Genomic DNA, 22,046 nt, shown 5'->3' with positions numbered 1-22,046 from the left:
TTATTATTATTATTATTATTATTATTATTATTATTATTATTATTATTATTATTATTATTTCTTCTCTGGTGGCGCAGTGGTTAAATGCCTGTACTGCAGCCACTCACTCAAAACTATAAGGTTGCGAGTTCAATACCAGCAAAAGGGCTCAAGCTTGACTCAGGCCTGAGACAGATGGGCCAAAAGTACTCTCTTGCCGCTGAAACTAGGGTTCTGGAGTACGTGGCAACCACAGGCTCCAGAACCCTAGTACATGTGGGCAGTGGCCTAATGGTGGCCTCCCATCCACAAGGGGGCTGCCATCTTTACAAAAGCGATGTGCAGCATCCACACATTGCTATGCATCGCTTATGTCACAAGTGCTCCAGTGGTGCACTCTCGACGTAACCCAGGCACCGCAAAAAGAACCCGGAACAGAACCCTAGTATGTGTGGGCAGTGGCCTAATGGTGGCTTCCTGTCCACAAGGGGTTCTGCACGTTGCAACGTGTTGCTTATGTCACAAGTGCTCAAATGGTGCACTCTCAACGTAACCCAGGCGCAGCAAAAAGAACCCGGAAGAACCGTATTTTTTTTACTCCGGAGGGATGTCACGCAGTTTGGTGGCTGTGGTGTCCCTCCAGAGTTAACAGGTGCCTGCAGACCGCCATTTTTGGGTGGTCTGTCTCAGCCCATAGGCTTGCATCCTGCTGAGGTCGCTAAAATGAGTACCCAGCTTGTTGGGGGCAATTAGCTTACAGTTGTAAACCGCTTAGACACTGCTAGTTCAGTATGAAGCGGTATATAAATGAAGCTGTTTGTTTTTTGTTTTGTTTCTTCTTCTTCTTCTTACCCTCCTCTTCCTTCAGACTGAGGCAGGGAACAACAATAGGCAACACAATACATCACATATCTACAGTTAAAAGCACGTATAGAGCCAATATGCATTGAAATCTATCGATAAATACTTTTTAAAAGATGGAACTAAGGCAAGTGTCAATGCAACCAGAGCTGGTATCTCCAGGAATACGTGCAGCTGACACACTAGCTTTAACTCTGTAAATGCACTCCTGGCTACTGCCAAAATATGGACATCCGGACTCAGGGTTGAGTACAGGAATACATCCAAGCTATTAAACTGAGATTTCAGGGGGAATGTAACCTCATCCAGCACATGTTGAATTCCTAACCCTGATGTACCTATAGACCTCTATCATGTGTAGAATAAGGTTCAAATTATTTACCCCTTTCCAATACACTACTGGCAGCAGACACTGGATTAGTACCAAAACAGCTTTTTTAGAATGAAGTGGAAAGGAGAGATATCATTGGATGTATCTGACATACTGGTAACACTGAACCTCTGAACTCGGGATAATCTTTCCCCACCATTTAATGTATTTACTGAACAGCATGGGGGACAGAAGCAACCCTAAGGGACCTTACAGGACAATAGTGAGGTTGTCAACATGGTATCAGCAAGTTGCAGCAAGGACACACTCTCCCTGTCCAATTCCCTGTTCAGGTCATCCATCAAGGTGACCAAAGCTGTCTTTATCCAAAAACCAGGCAAGTAGACTGGGTGTAGATTTTATTTTATTTTATTCAGGAACCACTGGAACTGAGAGGCCACCACATGCTCTATAACCTTGCCCAAGAGAATAATATTAGAGTCTGGTCAAAATTCTCTAGCATGATGGGATTCAGGAAGCCCCCTCCCCAGAAACACCTGCAGTGAGGCATTCCTCTTACCCACTCAGCCAGTTCCCCTCTGGCTGTTTTTATGATTCAGGAAGGGGATGGTTCCGGTATGCACATGGTGGTTCTCACCTCTTGAAGGATGCTGTTTACATCCTGAAGCTACACAAAATGAAACATATCCAATAACAAAGGAAAAGCAGGAGCCAAGGTTACATCAACTAGGCCTGCATCAATTACAGCATCCAAGTGAGAATAGATCCAAGTGATTCTGTAGCAGACTGCCATGCAAATTCTCCATAGAGTTGTTGAGTTCTTCATAGAGCTGCTAGATATTCTGGCAGATCAGAACCTAGAAAACATTTAACTATGAAAGGCAGTTTCACTGGATGATACTGTGCAGATGCAATGGTGGTAAAGAAGTTTGATTCCTCCATTATCACCACCACCTTGACATAGAATATCCAGTTTGGTTGTACCTGCTCTGAGTTTTCTGCTATTGCCTTTGTCCCACTCATTTCATTGCTATCAGCTTCACCTGGCCCTATTCCATGGTAAGTATCACCCAGGAGACATTTGATCCACTGTCTTGGCTATTTCTCCATTCCAGACATCAACCAGGGCGTCAACAGCATCCTCTGACAAGGCAACAACCTATTAAATAGTCCCCAACTTATGTAGAATCCAAATCCCACCAGATAGTAGTGGGATTCTTTTTCATTCACATCATCATTATTCTATGCAGAACACACACACATACAAAAGATCTAGAGTGTGGTCTGCTGCATGGGAGGCACCTGAGGGCGAGACCTGTTGCCATAATGAACAAAACAGTTCTAACCTCCTTTGAATAGAGTAGTCTTGTCATGGATGTGAAACCTTCAGCACAAAAAGCTGGGGAAACCTCAGCACCATCATTGAGGCCAACTCAATCAGAAGAAAGACTGGAGCAGTAGGTGAGAGTGCTCCACCAACAAAATCCATATTCTGTTTTTGTCACCCAGCTTTAAGTATACAAACACAAATAAAGTAGACTGTAGGACATGCCATTTGGAGGAGGAGATGAAATCATAACAGGCCAGGGCAATTTCACCTCCCCCCCACCACCTTGGCTTTGCTTGCTGATGCATAGAGAACCAGGCAGACAAAGCTGGGCATGATTATCTCTTCTCCCCTGCATCCAGCCAGGCATCTGTAATACAGACTAGACTGACATGTTCATCCAGGATCACGTCCTGAATCTCCAATGCTTTCCCCATGTACCAACCTGCCATTCAGCAGCACCATTTTCTGCCTGGGGGCTTTGCAAAGCCTATCCAGAGTAAACCCATGTAGGGACAGTTGGAGAGGCAATCATTACTGGGTACATCATTACTGCAATATCTGCCCCCTGGTTTACTTTCTCATCCATGTTCTCTACATAACTCTTCTTTTTTTCCTTTTGCTGTCAGGATAGCTTGTTTAAAAAGACTACAAGTTTGAAAATAGAAACTATCCTCCTAATTTCTCCCAAGCAGGGAAACTGGTCCTTGCCTTCACTCAACCCTTGAAGCAGCTCCTGCAAAGGGGTGACCCCCTCTGGGGGCAAGGGCATAAATTCAGGCAGCCAGTTTACTCCCTTCCAAGAAGGGGAAAGGAATGGAGGTCTGACTGACAGAGAGCTTTCTGCAGGAGATAAGAGAACAAGCAGGCAGCAGCAAGCAAGACATTTATTTGAATGGATTTATTCAATTAATTAATTAATTAAGTAGTCACATATAATTTGATTTATTTAACCAGGTGACATCCTTGTGCTGGGAGGGGCAGCAGAGATAAATATGGGGTATTGTTTTATAAAATTCCCTCCATAGCAAATGGTTTATAAGGACTCTGGCTTTAGGTGATCTGAAATGAGCTGTCAGTTTTTGTGATTGATTCAGCTATTGAGGTTGCTGTGAAATGTTTATGAACATTCTAGCTGCCCAGAAATTTTTAAAAAACTGGCTACAAATGGGTGGACTTACAACATTTACCAATAAGAAAAAGAAAAGAAATAGCACAGCAGCAGCCCATAGAAAATATGCAGATTACAGAAATGTAAGTCAACTCCTTCTGATTGGCATACTAGCTTCCTACTTGCTGCGAGATGTTCCATAGTACAGATATTAAATGTTACTAGTTACCTGGAAACTGATGTGACAATCGAGGAAAAGCGCTGCCATTTAAGTCTGCTGACCACAAAAGCAGCTCTTTCCCTAATTTACTCAGCTTGCAAGAGTAGATTGTGAAGAATGCCTCTCTTCAACAACTCATGACCACTGCTGTGGTTAGTACAAATATGTAAGAATGGAGAGTCTTACACTTTCAGGGAGCATGGGGCCTAGCATACGGAGCAGGATATTTGCAGAGATCCCATATTACTAAAGTGTGAGAAATTACACTGAATGGTAAGAAACCTATGGTAACAAACAAAGCAACCTTCCAAGGGTTTGAAGAAACACTTGTATAATAGTCTCTAGTACACTATCTACAAATGGCAGCAGTGCTTCCACAATTATCTGATGTGTAGAATTGGCAGATATTTCTTCCCAATGTGCCAAGGACTGGTACCATATTTGTGTTTACTGGCAATTGTTTCACTTTTCCCATAGAAACTCAACAGAAACTGGTAACTCCTGCCTGGTGGATCAACACCAGTCGACAGAATGCCACTGTGAGTAGCACAGCTCTAGGAAGAAACGTGGTTTCCCATGAAAACTAAAAACTTCAGAAGTCACAAGTTCAGAAATATGACACACTGCCATATGGAGGAGCTTTTCTAACAAATGTCACTCTCTGCCCAGCTGTAGCCTAGGGACAAACTGATTGTGATACCATAAAACTACAACAACATGAAAACACAAGGACCGTTTCTTGTTCCACATTTGCCAATTCTACCCACCTGTTCAGTTAGGTAACGGGCCTCAGCTCACACTTTTCTTTGGCAAGCATGTCACAGCTGTACACCCCACACACGGCATACCACATAGAGCACAAATGGGACTTCCTATTTGTAAACATACAAGGGCACACATTGTATACATGTGGGTTAACCATGGTTGATCATGGTTGCCTGGTGCATGCACACACATTACATAAATTGTGAAGAGTAATTCAAGAACATGTCCATGCTTTATTCATTTAGACAAAGTCTGGCCAATAAGTAGCGTGTCCTTTCCCTTTTGAACATGCCCTAACTTTGCAGGTTATACCCCTTAAATAACACAGGGTGGTGCTGATTTCGCTACCCATCTGTTTCTAATTTAAGAAGGAATAACAGCTAGTGAGGCTCCAACAATGAATGATCCTTCTTGTCTGTGTACTATTGTTCCATTTTCAAATATTGCTTAAAGAACAGAATACCAGTTGGCCTGTTGATGTCATGCATCAAGTGGCTCATGAACAATTTATTATTGATCCTTAGCGTTTTTAAGTCTACAGCATGAAACTTCTAAGAACTCCTACCAGTGGTGTGAATGACTGTATACTGAATATTATGTTCTGTGGTGCACAATAACAAAGCTACCAGTTTTTTGTTTGGACTAGATTTCTACTATTGTATGGTCCTCTATTTCAGAATGTTATGCCCTACTTCAATTAAAGCTTTGGCAGGTCTTAAAAACATTGAAGGTCTTAAAAACATTGAAGTGAATGTTGACATCTATACTGTTCATCTAACCTTTCCAAAAATGCAGTTAAGATTCACTGAAAACTTTATCCTGAATCACTATGGATTTCCAAGGCCTCATTTCAAAATCAAAACAAGCAAACAAAATAAATAATTATTCCCACCTAGCCAAGTATACAATTTTTTAAAGGCAGTCTCTCCAACCTATTATCCTTCAGATTAGTTTGATGACACACCCCATAACCCAACCCAGAATGGCTGAAAATGATAAAAGTTCCAGTCCACATGTGAAGGTATCAGGCAATATAGACAGATTCTCCCCATCATCTTCAAGGTCACAAATATTACAGTAATCTTTTTCAACCTTTCAGCAAGAGATCCCTTTAACCTGAGATACCACAAGTTGAGCTTGAGGCCTTCCCTGCACATAATATGTACTGTTGCACTGAGGTGAAGTCCTCCCCAAAATTCCAGTCCCTCTCCACTCTCATTTTTGAAAGTTTGATTCAGCATATGAATGATTTTGCTTCTCAAATCAGTAAAAAACAACGCCTAAGAAATCACTAGTGAGGCCAGAGCATCTGCTCACAAGAATGCAGATACACAGATGATACAAAGAGTTAAAGTGTTTTGTAGTCTTAGCCTGAATAACATTAGCCACGGTATACAAGAATTGACCTGCCGCATGAATATATAATCTGGTTTAGGCAACTTGAGTTAGAAAATGTTAGAACAAGTAGCTACAAACTGCACTTCTCCTGCCAACAAATAAACAATATTGCCATGGTCAGCAGCCGTGGGTGCTGAATTAGTGTGAAGTCAGCTATTCATATAGCAGCCAGCTTGTTGGGCCCTCTGCCATTCCCCACAATATACAGAAAAATAACCCATCCCTGCAACTCAGCATCCTTTTTGGAGCTTGGTTGTTGGGGGACAGAACTAAGGAAAGCACATTCTGGTATAGAAACCAGAAATGACATTGTTCATGAAACATATTGAGGGTGGGGAGATGCTACGTATGAATCCAAATTAAACCTAATGCAGCTACTGATGTTACACCCCTCATGATGCTTGCCAAAGGTAGAGTGCAGACATGTTCAGCAGCCTCAGAAATCAGTGCTGGCACTGTTAAAAACCACAGTTATGAACTATAAAGTGGAAGACGGCATCCACCTATCTGTACACACAGTATCATATATTCAAACAAGTGTACTTCTGTTTTCATTCTTTGTAACCAGAAAAACAGCTCAGCTATCTGGGTTTGTTCATTTCTACAATTCACCCTTCTTCTGGAGGAGGGGAACAGCTCTGGGTTGAGTTCTGACAAATTGCTCACTTGCCTGCATCTGTATCATTAAACCACTGCCAGTGCTATTAATAGAAACAATTGTGTCTCCCATGGAAATTTTGCACACATGTCCTGGTCTACTTTCCTGTATTTCTCATTCACCAACAAATGTACTGAGTAATAACAACCGGGAAAGCAATCGCATGCAGATGCAATTGCAGCTTGGCTGACAAGGAGAAATAGAGATTGGGAAAAAAAGAAAGGAGAACTGGTTGATTTATGGAATGAACTTTCCGGTGGCAGCATAGGAGAAAGAAATACTGTTTGAATGGGGTGGTGGTGGTGGTAAAGCATTCTCCAGAGGTTTCGCCTTTTCTAAGTCTCAAGCCCTGCATAAATGTGCTGAAGACATCTGGAATGGCAAAGAACACTTCCATAATAGCAGATCCTAATAAGAGCCATCTAGACTTGTTTGAATTTAAACACTTCCTTGCCCCTTCCCTCCTCTGGCAAGCTCCAAACACACCCAGATCAATCCACACTGCCCACTCCCCTCAGTCCTTTCCACGTTCTGGCTTGTCTGTTGCACCTCACAAACCTACGCATTTCAAATAAAATGGGAAGACCCAGAGAACCCAGGTTTAATCAGATTTTTTTTTAAAAAAAAATAAAAGGCTGACATGGTAATCCAGCTACATTTGGCGTTCTCTTTCAACCAGATTAATTTTTTTTGTTGCTGTAGATTATGAATGGCTTCCCCCCCTTTCTGGAAACAAAGACACACATTACCTTTCTCCTACCACCTCAGCAGGAGCAGCAGCAACAGCAGGAATTCAGCTTTCAAGCCAATGGTCCCCAGGACAAAAAGCAGCCCATTAAATCCAAGATCCTCAGGCCTTTGGCCTAACAGACAACAGCAAGAGCAGCAGCATCCATTTCTTTGGACTCCCTCCTCTCTGGTTTGCTAGAATCCAGGCACAGCCCTTTCTCTCTCTGTGGCTGGCTTTCTCACTCCAGCTTCCCTCCCTCCTCTCCCTGTGTCTGCAAGGAGCTCTCTCACAAAGCTACCACATCCCAGCTCCCTCCTAACGGTCTCAGATACCACACTGGCTTGGCTTCAGAGAGTGCATCCTCCACAGCTCACCCAGCCAGTGTGCCAGAGACAGACAGGAACGCACACAGGGAGGGCGGGAAAGAAAAGAATTAAGGAAGAAAGAAAGCATACAAAAAGCAGGAGGGAGCAACTGTGCTTGCAGTGCTGCAAGGAGACTCAGTGCGCCTCTCTTCTATGTATATGTTGGGCTATTAGAGAAGCACAAGCCCAGCCGCCATCCAGTGGCTCTTCTGCACAAACCTCATTCTCTGCCCTTCCTCCTCCTCCCTAAGCCAAGTGACCAGTCATCCTCTTATTCCAAGTCATGTCCATTTTAGCCTTCTGTCCAGTAGGAATTCCAAAATGCCCTCCCTTTTGAACATGGCAAAGAAGCAGGAATTTATATTTATATGAGTGTGTTGAGCTTTGATTCGATCACATCTTTAGTTTTGGGGTGTATTGTCCACCTTTGCGGTGAGGACATCCGATCACCCTGCTCCGAGCGGTGTTTATTTTTAAAGGCTCAGATGCAGCAGACATGACACACATGTTCAATGGGCCAAGGTGGGTGGGCAGGCCAAGGGAGCAACTAGAGAAATAGGAAGGTGCACTGGTGGGTGTTGTTGAAGGGTAGAGAAAGTGAATGTGCATCTATGCCCAATGTTGTTGTTGTTGTTGTGTGCCCTAAAGTCATTTCTGACTTATGGAGACCCTAGGGCAAACCTATCATGGGGGTTTCTTGGCAAATGTCCTCTGAGCGGGTTTGCCATTGCCATCTTCTGAGGCTGAGAAAGTGTGACTTGCCCAAGGTCAACCAGTGGCTTTCATGGCTGAGCCAAGATTCAAACCCAAATCATAGCCTAGTAATCAAACCACTATGCCATGCTGGTTCTCAATCAACAACCATCCAGGGGGTCAAAAGGCAGAAGGACACCCTATGAAGAAGAGTAGGCAGGAAAGTTGTGTACATGCATCAATATTTGGTTTTACCACTAGTACTAAAACTCAGAGGGGAAATTAAAGGCTGATAGGCAAAGAAATGGGGATAGGCATTTTCCTTCGCAACCTCATCCTGACCTGTCAGTGGCGTTTCTATAGGCCTGCCCTCTCTAGCCCAGATTTTGAGGATAACATACAAAATAAAAACAAAAGAATCAGATTTTTAAACACTATCTGTTGTTGTTGTTGTTCTGTGACTTCAAGTCATTTCTGACTTATGGCAACCCTAAGGGGACTCTATTATGGGGTTCTCTTGGCAAGATTTGTTCAGAGGAGGTTTTCCATTGTCTTCCTCTGAGGCTGAGAGCATGTGGCCTGCCAGTGGATTTCATGGCCAAGTGGGGAATTGAACTCTGGTCTCCAGAGTCATAGTCCAACATTTAAACTACTATGCCATACTGGCTCTCAAAAACATTTAATAACTTCCAAATGTAATCATAGTCTAGTAACAGCATAATCACCAGCAGCACTATTGAATGGAGCAAAGGTATGGCTTGAGCTACTCTGGCAGCAGGGAGGAGCAGTACTGAGTCTCTGAAAAAGAGAGGAAACATACAGATTCTAGCAAGTCTCACAAAACTACAAATCCCAGGATTTTGTAGCATAGAGTCATGGCAGTTAAAGTGGTGTTAATTTTGCAGTATGGATACTGCGCTTGCTTGTTTGGAAAGAAGACAGGCTGAAAAGTGCAGCTGAGAGGTTTGTTGTTGATGCTGTGTGCCTTCAAGTCACTTGTGTTTTATGGTGACCCTAAGGGAAAACTATCATGGGGTTTTCTGGGACTGAGATGGTATGACTTGCCCAAGTTCACCTAGCAGGTTTCCATGTAGCCAAGGGTCCGTTTAGGGGAATTTTATTGTTATTGTTATTAGCTCAAATATTGCAAGAGGAGGGCCTGCTACGACGGCCCTTGCAGAATCGTCTCCCGATGTGTATACGGAGTAGACCAGGGGATCCCAATAAATGGAGCTGAGACAGACTTCTAGAATTAATAACCAATTTATTTATAAGGGGAAAAACACATACGATTCACTAGCATACACACACACACACACAAGGCTCAGGAAAAGCATAGGTTAGCATGGAATAGGATTTTAGGCATCACTGGGGTGATACGTATCAGAATGTAGACTCCCTCCAGGAATCCAAATGGAATATGATGAGGATGGCATGGGGCTCAGCCATGGAATGACTGGCCAGAAATCAGGAGCCAGGAGCCAGGTCAGGGTTCAAGGGGACAGAGCTTCCCCCTGAAGTCCAGACTGGCCCAGTGAACAGGCAAATCTGATGATATTTATAGGCAAAATCTTGCCTCTGGCAAAGGTGCTTGATGGTGAGAACAAAGGTGTTTAATTACTTGCTTTTCACCTGGATGTCCCTGTCTGATTGTCTTAGTGGTCTTAAGCTGCTCGGACAACAGACCCAAGGGGGCAAGAGCCTCAGGCAAGGCAAACATTTGCTCTTCCTGGTCCTATGATAATCCTCTTATGCGACTCTCTAGATATGATGATGTGGGTACCCCTCAGGGGTGTGGTACATGTCCTTGTGCCTTGCTGGCAATGGTGGACAGGCTATTAGAGTTCATCTAGGGGTCATTAAGGGTTATCATTTATACCAAAATTTATATGAAGCAGCATGGGTAACATCCATGGCCAAGTGGGTCATCAAACCCTGATCTCCATAGTATTATTTTTGATGCTGAATCATGCTGGCTCACAGTGGAGAGGTAGACAGGGTCTTTCTAGTCAAGCTATACCAACTGGTTAGTCTTGAATGCCTCCAAACATCAATGCTCAATATTCTTTATATGGATAAGAGAATGTTATCAAAATGGTTGCAGGTGTAATGAATATCTAAATTGTCCAGGGAATTTCAAGCAGCACAAGCTGAGACCTTCTCAATGGCTTCTGTTGGTGAAGTTATGTTATTTCATACAACCAGAATTTTAGGATGGAAAACAAATATATTCTGGATTCTGCTAGGGTCCACTTGTGATGTCCTGAAATTTCAACCGGCTTTACTTTTTCACCTCTAACCAGTTAGACAGCTACTACTACTACTTACTTATTCTCTTTATCAGCCAGATCCTTCAGTGATTCACAAAAGTTTCTATTGCTGCTTTAGTTTCACCTACTTGACTCCACACAAGTGTTTCTGAACTGAAGGCTAGCATTCCCTTTGAACCCCCCAGCCATTTAATAGCAATGCAGTCAACCAAGATACAAAATCTCCACCAACTTACTAGGTGGAGCTTGTTACATGGCTGTCAAACACACCTGTCAGGGCTACTGAAGAAGGCAAACAAAGGAGAAATTTGACCTCAGATCTCAATGTGTACAACTGGAGAGGGAGCATCTTATCATTCTCGATATCTCTTGATATTAAAGCCAACTCTGTTGTCAACAAGATAATGACAGAGCTTAGAAAGTTACTTCTCAAAAACAAATGTTAAGTTACTAGTAACAATGTTTGAAAAGTAACTCATTGCCATTAGTTACAAAGATTAAAAAAGCAACTTATTACATTTTGTTGCACTACTCCTTGCTTTGCCACTCCTGTCACTTTTTGAGGGAGGAAAATTATATAAGAGAATGGTGTATAGCTTGGCAAAAAACCACCCTCTGCTTAGTAATGAAGATGAGCACTGTCCCATAAAGTTGATTATGACTAGACATTAATGTCAAGTGGAAACCTTTACCTTTACCTTTAACCCAAACAGTGGTTAGTTACAGGTAACTATATTTACTAGTAACTCATTTTCTTCCATGGTCTAGGTTATGAATGAATGAATGGTGATGGCATCTATTTTTAGAGATGGTAACTGTTTTTGTGAGTGTTTTGCCATGTTGAAGTTGTAGCATGCACAGTGTGTAGAGAAGACTTCCCCCCATCACTGATCAAGAATCAGAAAATCTTAGAGTTGGAAGGGATCCATGGGCCATATAGTCCAATCATTTGCCATGAAGGAAAACACAATGAAGACATTTCTGAAAGATGTGCATCCAACCTCTGTTAAAAGACCTCCAAAGATGGAGAGTCTGAGTGTGCCATTCATAAACTTTAAGTAAGGAGAGTCTTCTCATTTGTAACAGTGCCATAACATCACTGGTTTTTGTCAACACTAGGAAAGATAACACATTTTAAAAATTAATCAGAGTTTTGATGTAAAATGGAAGGGCACCAGGTTGAGGTCAAATATAAAATACAGGTTTTAACACATAAATTAATGTTGAAAAGTGACAAGCAAGCAATCCATTTCTCCAGAGGCTGGATAATAAGGCTTAAATCTGATTGTTTGTCCTAACTAGTGGATATTCACTGGATCAGTGGAAATTACATAAATGTTGGTAAATGCTGAATTAGGGGATTTTGGGAATTGTATTCCAATATGATCTTTCCAAGCAATGATTACAATGCTGCTGCTAATACTACTACTACTACCACTACTACTACTACTACTGAGATCCTGGTTTAAAAAGAACCCCGCTTAACCTCACCCACATTTGTCCAGGGCTGGCTTCCTGTTTCTTAACTGTGGTTAAGTGGAAGCCAGCATCGTCCTACTGTATGGTAGCTTGTTTTAGGTTTTTTAAAAATTGCAATGTATTTTATACTTCCTCCAGTTTCTTAAAAATGCATTTATATCTGAGATTTTAATAATATGCAAATGTATTTAAATTTAATTGATTTACCATAAAAGTGAAAAGTGGATTATTAAGTTCTGAGTCTGGTTTTAGATTTCTTAAATATAGTTAAGAGGTCTTGTGTCTTTAGAGACAGACCTTTAGCAAGAAATGCCATCTATAATATTTCCTTATTCATTCCCTATTACAGTGTCACCATCCCACTAATTCAAATTTAGCTTTGGCAATTAAAACAGTCCCATGAACTCATCAGCTAAAGCTTTAGTTGGTTAATCTACTCAACAAAGAGATTAAAACTTGCAGTGCTGACATAGATTTACAACCTGCCCATGTTCACAGGGAACTAGGAAATCTAACTGAATTCAATAGAACTTCCTAAATTCTAATGCAGAGAACTATAGCCTTGAAACACCACTTGTGCAAATACACTTTGACAATTTTCTCTGTGATTATTCTTTTCTTCTTCTGTTTCAATTGCATGAGAATGATCAAACCAAGTTCAAAAGAACTGGGAACAATATAATTTGTGCCAAACTTTTGCAACTTTACAAGGCCTTTGGTTTTCTCAAACACCAACATAGAAAAAACCAAGTAGCAATTGTTTGGAGTGAATTCAAGAGTCACACAATATTTGATTGGTTAGAAACCAGAGAAAATGATGTTTTGCCACTCAGAAACTGAAGCACAGTAGGAACAGGCCAGTAAAATTTAAAAATATTTTTCTATATGAAGTATATCAATTTTTCAGAGGATATCCTGAGAATCTGTGCCATTTAACTGTTGTTTCTGCATTTAAAAATATATGTATTTGCTTCTCATACTGCTTCATACCATTGCATTATTTATTTCCTTTCCAGACTATGGAGTTTATCACACAGGATGGATCCTGTGCAGAAACGGGATTTAAAAATCTGGGAAAAAAAACCTATAAAAGAGAGTTGATTTTCAGACACATCATGGTTAATAAGCAATAACATGACATTAACCCGAATAGAAAGTTGACAAAGCCCGCTCCTTTTTACTTTCAGGAGTGGGTTTTGTCTACTTTCTCTTCGGGTTAATGTCGTGTTATTGCTCATTAACCCTTACGCTGTGTGAAAATCAACCAGCTTTTGCAGGCTTTGTCCACTTTCTGTTTGGGTTAAACCCCGACGTCATCTGAAAATCTACCCGCTTTTGCTTCCCCCCCCCCCAGTTTAAATTTAGTTTCTGCACAGGATCCGTCCCGTGTGATAAACTCCTTCAGTAGGACCATCTTCATGGGTCCTTTCCTTACCCTCCATAGTGTATCACTGTCAACAATAGCATCGTTTTGATTTTAAGTTTTGTTTTGTTTAATGTGGAAGTAGACATATCCCACTTTGTCCCAAAACCATGTAACAAACATTTTTCATTTATGGCTTTTCATCTATCTATCTATCCATCCAGAGATTAGATACATTTATATGCCCCCCTTTTCTTCATTTATACCCCTCTTTCCTTCATTGAGATCATACATGCCTGTCCCCCCTCTCCTCTTTATCTTTACAGCAACCCTGTGAGGTAGGGAATCCGTGTTGATTCTGATTATTTAGATCTACAAGAAAATGATAGATGGGATTTTTTCTTCTATCACTGGCATTCAGAAAGATGCTGAACTTTTAAAGTGAGGTTTGGGCAAAAAACGTTTGGGCATACAAATTCGCCTTATCACACTAGACGAATTTCACTCAGAAACGGGATTTTAAAAGCAGAAAAAAGCCTGCAAATGCAGGATGTTTTTCAGATGCGTTTCTTCCAAACAGCAATAACATGAAAATGAAGTGAACAGAAAGTGGACAAAAATGATACCTTTTTACTTTTGAGAAGTTCCCGAAAGTAAAAAAGTGTCATTTTTGTCCACTTTCTGTTCACTTTATTTTCACTATTGCTGTTTGGGAGAAATGTCATCTGAAAAACATCCCGCATTTGCGGGTTTTTTGTCTACTTTTAAATCCCATTTCTGAGCCGGATTCATCTAGTGTGATAAGGTCCATTAATTTGTAAAATTCCCTCTGGCAAGTGAACATATTCCCTTATTATTAGCAAACTGAACAAAATATGCAATTTCCATTTTAAAATGTTCCCACATATTTGATTACCAAAGTTGGGAGTAAATAACCCATGCATGCATTGATCCTGATATCTGTCCTGGCCTGCTTTCAGAAACAGGGTGCTAGGGTAAATTAACAATTGGTCTGACTTACCTACCACAGCCAGCCTTACTTTCTCGTGTTCCATTCATTTCTAAGATGTGATAAACTGCCTTTTAGATTCTCAAATAGCAAACCCAAAGCAGTAACACTCAAACCACAGACAGCTCCCTCAAAAAAATGCAGAGCAGAATCAGTCATAAAAGGTAACTAATCCACCTAACAAGATCCAGATGGGATGACCTGTAAACAACAGAGGGTAATAAAACCTATAAAATACTACATGCCATTGCATGGTGTATCTTGAACTAGTTATAACTCTAAGAGAGCTGAATTGTTCTCAAGATGTTCCCAGTTGATCTTACAAGAAGCAGCATTTAAACTTTAGAGACAGCAGAACCCTTCCTTTTCCACCCACCTCTTCAGCAAGGTTCCCAAGGCATACTCAAAAATAGCAACGATGGGACATGGGAGCAGGGAAGGATTTGGGCTTCAGTGAAATACTTCTAGGGCTTCGTCTCAGTTTTCACACAGACTACCCTTAAAATAATCTCAAAGAGCCCGGGGGAAACATCTATGCAATAACTCCTCCATTCACTGGTGTTAGAAAGTGTGATTTTGGCAGTATACTACATTACTAGATAGGAGCATTAAAGAGAGCTGAGATGCCCATAACTCATGCCCAGTGTGAGGCAGCAGAATATTTAATACCGGAAAAGGTTGGGATGTTGTCCAACTGACTCCAGAAGGAGTGGGGGAGAACAGTTTCTCAAAGCATAGGGCTTCCAAGTGCTCTGGAAGCTAGTAAAGTCAAACTGTAGTGTTTTATGGTGAGCTGCTGCTGCTGGCTGTAATGAAGAAAGATAGTAAACTGCAAGGATGTAGTGTGGGCACATGTCCCCTTACACAGTGGTTTCCAATCCCCAGAAGTTATTGGATTTCAATTTCCAACCAGCATGGCCAATAATGAGGGATACTGGGACCTATAGTCTATCAACTCCTGGATATGCACAGTTTGAGAATCACTTTTCTGGACAATGGCACCTGGCCATTGATAACCAAGCTTGCTGCTTCTGCATGGTCTTGTTCTGAATTTGGTGTATTTCATGTGCATGGTGCTTTGTAGAATAACAGAGCAAAGACATGCAAAACACTGGAGCAGATGTGCTGGTGATGATACAAATGTTCACATTGTACTAATAGTTTCCTTAGGCCATCCCAAAAGGGGGAAAAATCTACTAGCTTTCATCACCTCCAGGTCTTTTGTCCAAGTGTGCAATCATAAAAAGTGGGCTGGGGAAGAAGTAGAAGGTGGGGTGACTTGATTTCAAGTCATGTCAGGGTCTGCAGATTTTTATAAGATGATGTAATGGGAGGAAGAGTCCACAGAACTCATATTGGGCTCATCAGGTATTAGACCTTAGCCTGAAAAGCTTTTAAGCTTCCTGGTTACTGAAAAAGCAGAAACAGGCAATAAACTTGACTTTCCTTTTGGAAGGGACAACATCTGAAAACCCAGAATTGTCTATCCAATGCAAAGCTCACATGGTCCATTGTAGGTAGAGAGCAGTGAATCTTCAGGCAGTCTTTATATTGATAAGCTTCCTCTAGAACCTTATAATTTAAACTAAAATAGAAAAGTAGGAGGATAAAAGAAAGTGGTCGCATGGACAGGGCTACCCCAGCTCTGCATGACTATGATGGAATGCAGCTACTTAAAGACAAATTGCATGATAAATTATTACTCATGCTTTCTTTTTAAAAAGGTGCTCAAATTGGCCACTTACATTTTAAGGAGAAAGCAACTCTGGGGGCCCCTGTCCATCATATGCTTCTGATGTGGATGAGGGCCTGCACCATTTACCTACCCACTTGCCTCCTGTGGCCATTATGCACCATCAATAGTACTCTGCAATAAACTGTATCTTGGGATACTGGGTGGGAAGGAGCCACATTGCATTGAAAATGAGGGCCAAGGGATGAGCCAAGATTTCTTGGAAAAGGATGAGCTTGAGAAGATTATTATTTTATTATTGTTATTATAGTTTATTTCTATAGCGCTATAAATGTACACAGCGCTTCACATACAAATAATCAACTCAAATATAAAAATATAAAACCTGCCAATGGTGTACAATCTACAAAATACATATAAACAATAGGTAATATAAAATAGAATTAGTTAAAAAAGCAGGCAACAATTAAAACATCAACATCCGACTATCTAATCAAATATCAGATAAATATTCACATAGTGCCTGGAAATGTTTCCCTGAACAGGGTGGTCTTCAACTCAGATTTAAAAGTCATCAATGAAGTGATGACTCATGTTCGTGGGGGAAGAAGGTTCCAGGAGTGAGGGGCAGCAAGTGAAAAGGGATGAATCTGGGATGGGGCAGTAGAGATCCTAGGCTGGGACATCAAACCTTGACTACTAGAACGGAGGGTACGAGTGGGAATGTAAGGAGAAAGAAGATCAGATAAATAAAGAGGAGCCAGCCCATGCAGGGCTTTAAAAGTGAACAACAGAAGCTTATATTGGATACAGAAGGGAAAGGGGAGCCAGTGAAGGGATGATAATAAAGGAGAAATGTGGTCAAAGCGGTGTACGGATGTAATGATGCGTGCCGCTGAATGCTGAATGGAAATTAAAGGCTGAAGATGAGAGAGAGGAAGCCCTGCCAGAAGAAGGTTGCAATAATCTAGTTGGGAGACCACCAGGGCATGGACCAGAGTCTTGGCAGTGGAGGTTGAGAGAAATGGACGGATTTTGGCAATGTTGTAGAGAAAGAATCTACAGGCTTTGGCTGTGGCCTGGATGTGAGGGATGAAAGACAAAGAAGAATAAAAAATGAAACCAAGACTTCAGGCTTCCTGGACCGGTCGAATAGAAATGTCATCAACAAGAAGTGTGAAGGAAGTGAGAAGACAGATACGTGAAATATGTACAGGCAAGCTAGCTTTTTATTTCTCTCCAGCAGCTCTTTCACACTGCAGAAATAAAGCAATTTGACAATTTAACTCCATCAAATTCCATCCTGAGGAGTCCTGGGATTTGTAGACTTTTCAGCCTGGTCTGTCAGAGAGCTCTGGTGCCCCACCAAACTATGAATCCCAGGATTATGTAGAATAGAGTTATGGCATTTAAAGTGATGTCAAACTGCCTTATTTCTGCAGTACAGATACACCCCAATGATCACCCTTCATCCTTTGCTGAGATACAGAAGAAGCCTGGAATTGCTAATGATGTGGAGATTCCCACAAGGGACCCCAGTATGGACTGTAAAAGAGAAGTAGACAGTCCTTTCATCTGAGAGTTCTTTAAAAGAGAGGTCCAGTTTTCTCTCCATTCAGACTACTTGCTATTTCTTTTCACTGAGAGCTAAAAAGAACTGGGTGCCATAAAGGGATCTGACAGACAGGTAAATGCTCCAGGGTCTCTACACTTTCAGCCAATCTTGTGGAGTTTGTATGAGAATATGATAGGTCCCCAAGTGGATAATGTTTTTTTAGCCCCCACACATCAGTTTCTGCAATTCTGACATGATTATTATGCCGGACAACTGGTGCCAGCCTTATCATTAACCAAAGTGAGGTGATAGCCTCAGGTGGCCAATGTTGGAGAAGACCAAACCATGTGTGCTATGTGACCTGCCTTCCCAAAGCTAGATGACTGCTCCCAGGTACAATGGAAAACCACCACCCTTTGCCAGTGGTGAAAAAAGATGCAGCTGCTGTTCTGTTCAGCTTCAGTACATCTAAGGCACAATATTTTGGGCTGGCCCCAAAGACAATGCAATAATGCCACAATAGTGCCATATGAGATGAAATGAAGATGTGTCCTTAAACTATTTAAGTGTTCCTTTCTCATCTTCAACTAATTTCATCCCCTCACTGGCTAGAGCACAAGACTCTTTGTATTGTGTGTCTTTATCACATGAGGCTATAAAGGTAAAATTTAAACAGGATAAAAACATCTATGGCTGATGTTTAGAACACAACATCATGTCCATCCCACTGGTGCCTCGCATTCCATTTGTTACTGTAGTGCACCTTTTCATTGATGGGCAAAACCCATCAACAGTCTCTGAATCTCATTGCTATTCCATTACTGCCTTCATGTGATGGGTCCCTTCCACTGCAGACAGTCACGTGCAGTCAGTGGGAATGATTCTGCTCCTCGTCCCATCTCCCACTCCCCCTTGCAGTGATCACAGCAGCTAACACCTTCCCAAAGCCTGCTGCTGTGTACACATTCACACAACAGTTGGTTTTGGGAGGCAGTTGGCAGCCCTGATCACTTGCCTCTGGCCCCTTTCTGCCAGAAGGCTGCGTTTCGCTGTGCAGAAAACAGATCACACAACTATGGATCGCCAAAGTGCTATCGTGGCTCATTGTTGCTTCTGTATGCTTGGAGTCCAGTAGTACTTCAAGTGCCATAGATTCTACCCTCCTACTATAAAGTCACCATGTTTTCATTCCCTTTATCTATAAAATAAATAGCAATAGCAGCTTCATTTATATACCACTTCATACCTCCTAAGCAGTCTCTAACTGTTTCAACTGTAAACTAATTGCCCCCAACAAGCTGGGTACTCATTTTAGTGACCTCGGAAGGATGCAAGCCTAAATAAATTTAGGCTTTTGTGTTTGTTAGATATTGGTTTGTAAGAGTTTAATATAAGACATTTCCAATTTTACAAGGTAATCACAGAGGGCTTACCTACAGTAAATCCTCACTTCTCAGAAAGTAATCAGGACATGCTTTCCCTTAAAACATCTTTAGTTCCCAAGAGACCACAGTCTTAAGCACAGTTATATGGACACCAGCACAGCAGTATGCTTAGGAACAGATTCAGTGTATACATTTTAAGCACTCTCCATTTAACCAAATATCTTAAAACAATAAAACTGTAGCTACAGTACTTCTATCAAAAAGGATTGCACCTATTGTGGACTCAGAGGCTTGTGTAACTGTGGGGCTTTCTGTACCGGCATTTGGGACGTCCGGAGGACGTCCCAGTTTAAAAAAGGGGCGTCTCTTATAGACGCCCCTGGGCCTAGTACTGACTCCGTCCGTACAAGATGGCACCGGCCCTTCTACATGGCCAGCGCCATCTTTGCGTATTGGACGCTGAGCGTCCGTACGCCTCACGTCCTTTGTGACGTAGCGAGTGCGCCCCTGGCGCCTCGCTACGTCGCAAATGCGACGGAAAAAGAAGCTCCATTTTGGAGCTTCTTTTTCGGTCCGCGCGGGAGTCGCGCCATCTGAAGGCTCCGGCTCCCCCGCGGACCTACCGGCGGCGGCGGCAGAGCACTGCAAAGTGGCGGTATGTACCCCGCCCGTGAGTGGTTGAGTACTGTATCATGTTATCCCACTGTCAACCACTATATCCAGGAAAACTGGCGGCAGGTAGGGAAGGGGAGAACAACAATACATTTGCTTCAATCATCATCACCATCATCATCATGGGATGCAGTGGCTAAGTGGTTACAACGCCAATTCTGATGATCGGAAGATCAAAAGTTTGGCAGTTTGAGGCCTGAGTACTGCATGATGGAGTGAGCTCCTATCACTAGTCCCAGCTTCTACCAACCTAGAAGTTTAAAAGCATGCAAATGCAAGTAGATAGATAGGTACCACTTCTCAATGGGAAGGTAACAACGTTCGGTGCAGTCATGCTGGCCACATGACCACCAGAGCAGTCTTCGGACAACTCTGGCTCTTTTAGCTTAAAAACGGAGGCAGCACTGCCCCTTACAGTTGGTTATGACTAGACATTCATGTCAAGCGACTACCTTTACAATACTACTACTACTACTAATATTGCAACATGGAAGTTTAGACTGCAGGAGCAGTTTCTACCCTGTTTTCCAGATGTTGTTGAATGTCACCTATCAGTCCTAGCTGATCTTGCCAATGGTCAGGCATGATGGCAATTGAAGTTCAGAAACATCTGGAAGGCTATATGTTACACAGGCATAGAAAGGCAAAACAGCATTTCTCACCAAGGCTGAGAACTACTAAAATGTTGCTGTAAGACTCGTAGGAATGAAGAGGATGAGGACATGAGCAGCTTGTGGACTGAGTGGGATGGTGGTGGCATGCTCTCCTGATATTTCAGGATGTGGTGTCCTCCCCATGTTTGGCCATGACCAACCACTAGAAAATGACCAGTTTGACATTTGTGGGTGTGCGGGTGTGTGTGCCTGCCTTCAAATTGCCTGTTAACTTATGGCAACCACATGAATTTCATTGGATTTTCTTAGGTAAGGAATACTGAGAGGTGGTTTTACTAGTTCCTTCCTCTGAAATATAGCCTACAGTATCTGGTGTTCATTAGTGGTATCCCATTTAAGTATTAACCAGGGCTGATCCTGCTTAGCTTCCAGGATCAGGCAGGTTCTGGTGCCTTTAGGGCATTTAGGGCATAGTTTGACATCTACGAAATACAAATATCTAAAGATAAATGTCCTATCACCAACTGTTTATGCTACATGGCCCAGAGAAGATGTGTAAGGAAGTGAGCAGGGATGTTTGTAACTTCCCTCTAGGCAGCATTATAAGATGCTACTACCTTCTCTTGCTTGTGTGTTTCTCTGTCTTTACCATCATGAGGGAAAGGTGCTTGGGATTTCCTGGCTCTTGAATCCCCATCCCCTTCTTTCCTCTGCTGAAAGGGGAAGGGGAGGAGAAACAAAATGTCTATTTGATGTTTAAACTGCTACTACTTCTCACCTAACTGGTTGTTTCCCCCCCAAAACAGATGCTTCAGTGTTAAGCAGATTTGTTCAAATAGATGTTTAAAATCATGTTTAGTTAGGCTCTGAGTGATCATGACTCACCTAAAGATTTGAACTAATAGGTTCCTGGCTCACACTCTTAGCCACTAAAATTCTCCAAGTAGCTCATAAAGCGGCTTTATTTGCATTGCAGCCGAGAAATCAAAACATTAAATTAATATTCATGCTGAAGATTATTTAAAGGTCTTTGATGTTAATTATTCATTTATATTTGCTTTGTATACAATTTTACAACTTTTTGCTCTCTGCCTGATACATCTTGTTATTTATATCTGGTTTTTGTATCAGTGATTTTATCATGACCTCTGCATAAACAATAAACTTTAAAACAAACTAACCCACATAAAAATTCTGTGAACAAATAGCTCTCTCATCTCATCTGCTTTATTAAATCATCATACGTATGGGTATGTATCCATTACACAGAATCTGATATGTAATTAAATTAAGTTCATTGCTTTAGGAAGGATAGAATGGCAACACAAACTCCACAGACTGCCATGTGGCTCCTGAACCACTCCAAGATCTTTCTATCATCCCATGTGCCTCCTCCTCCACCACCACCCCCTTTCTAAAAAAGAAAAGGAACTAGAAACATACAGCAGTGGCAAGCAGTCCATATCTTAATTTCCATCAAAAAGTATTGCTTAAAATGTAACCAACAGTGGACTTGTGGCCATTTCTGGTTTCATTTTTCAGGCCACCAATTGCTTTAAGGCAGGACA

At 41.8% G+C, this 22,046-nt stretch overlaps 1 protein-coding gene across 8 annotated transcripts in view; it reads right to left on the bottom strand.

Moving 5' to 3' along the window:
• FRMD4A (FERM domain containing 4A) overlaps positions 1–22,046 on the bottom strand; it is a 490,170-nt gene that overhangs the window by 177,657 nt on the left and 290,467 nt on the right. The window contains exon 1 of one of the 8 annotated variants that reach the window (XM_042468235.1): positions 7,400–7,623. The exons of the other annotated variants lie outside the window; for them this stretch is intronic. The gene's annotated coding sequence lies outside the window, so the exon portion shown is untranslated. Of the gene's footprint in view, positions 1–7,399; positions 7,624–22,046 lie in introns of those variants that run through there. 8 annotated transcript variants of the gene reach the window in all.

This window comes from Sceloporus undulatus, chromosome 5, assembly GCF_019175285.1.
Source record: "Sceloporus undulatus isolate JIND9_A2432 ecotype Alabama chromosome 5, SceUnd_v1.1, whole genome shotgun sequence".
In the NCBI taxonomy this organism is placed as follows: domain Eukaryota; kingdom Metazoa; phylum Chordata; class Lepidosauria; order Squamata; family Phrynosomatidae; genus Sceloporus; species Sceloporus undulatus.
The sequence above is the reverse complement of the archived record's forward strand: the minus strand, read 5'-3'. Positions and strand labels throughout refer to the sequence as shown.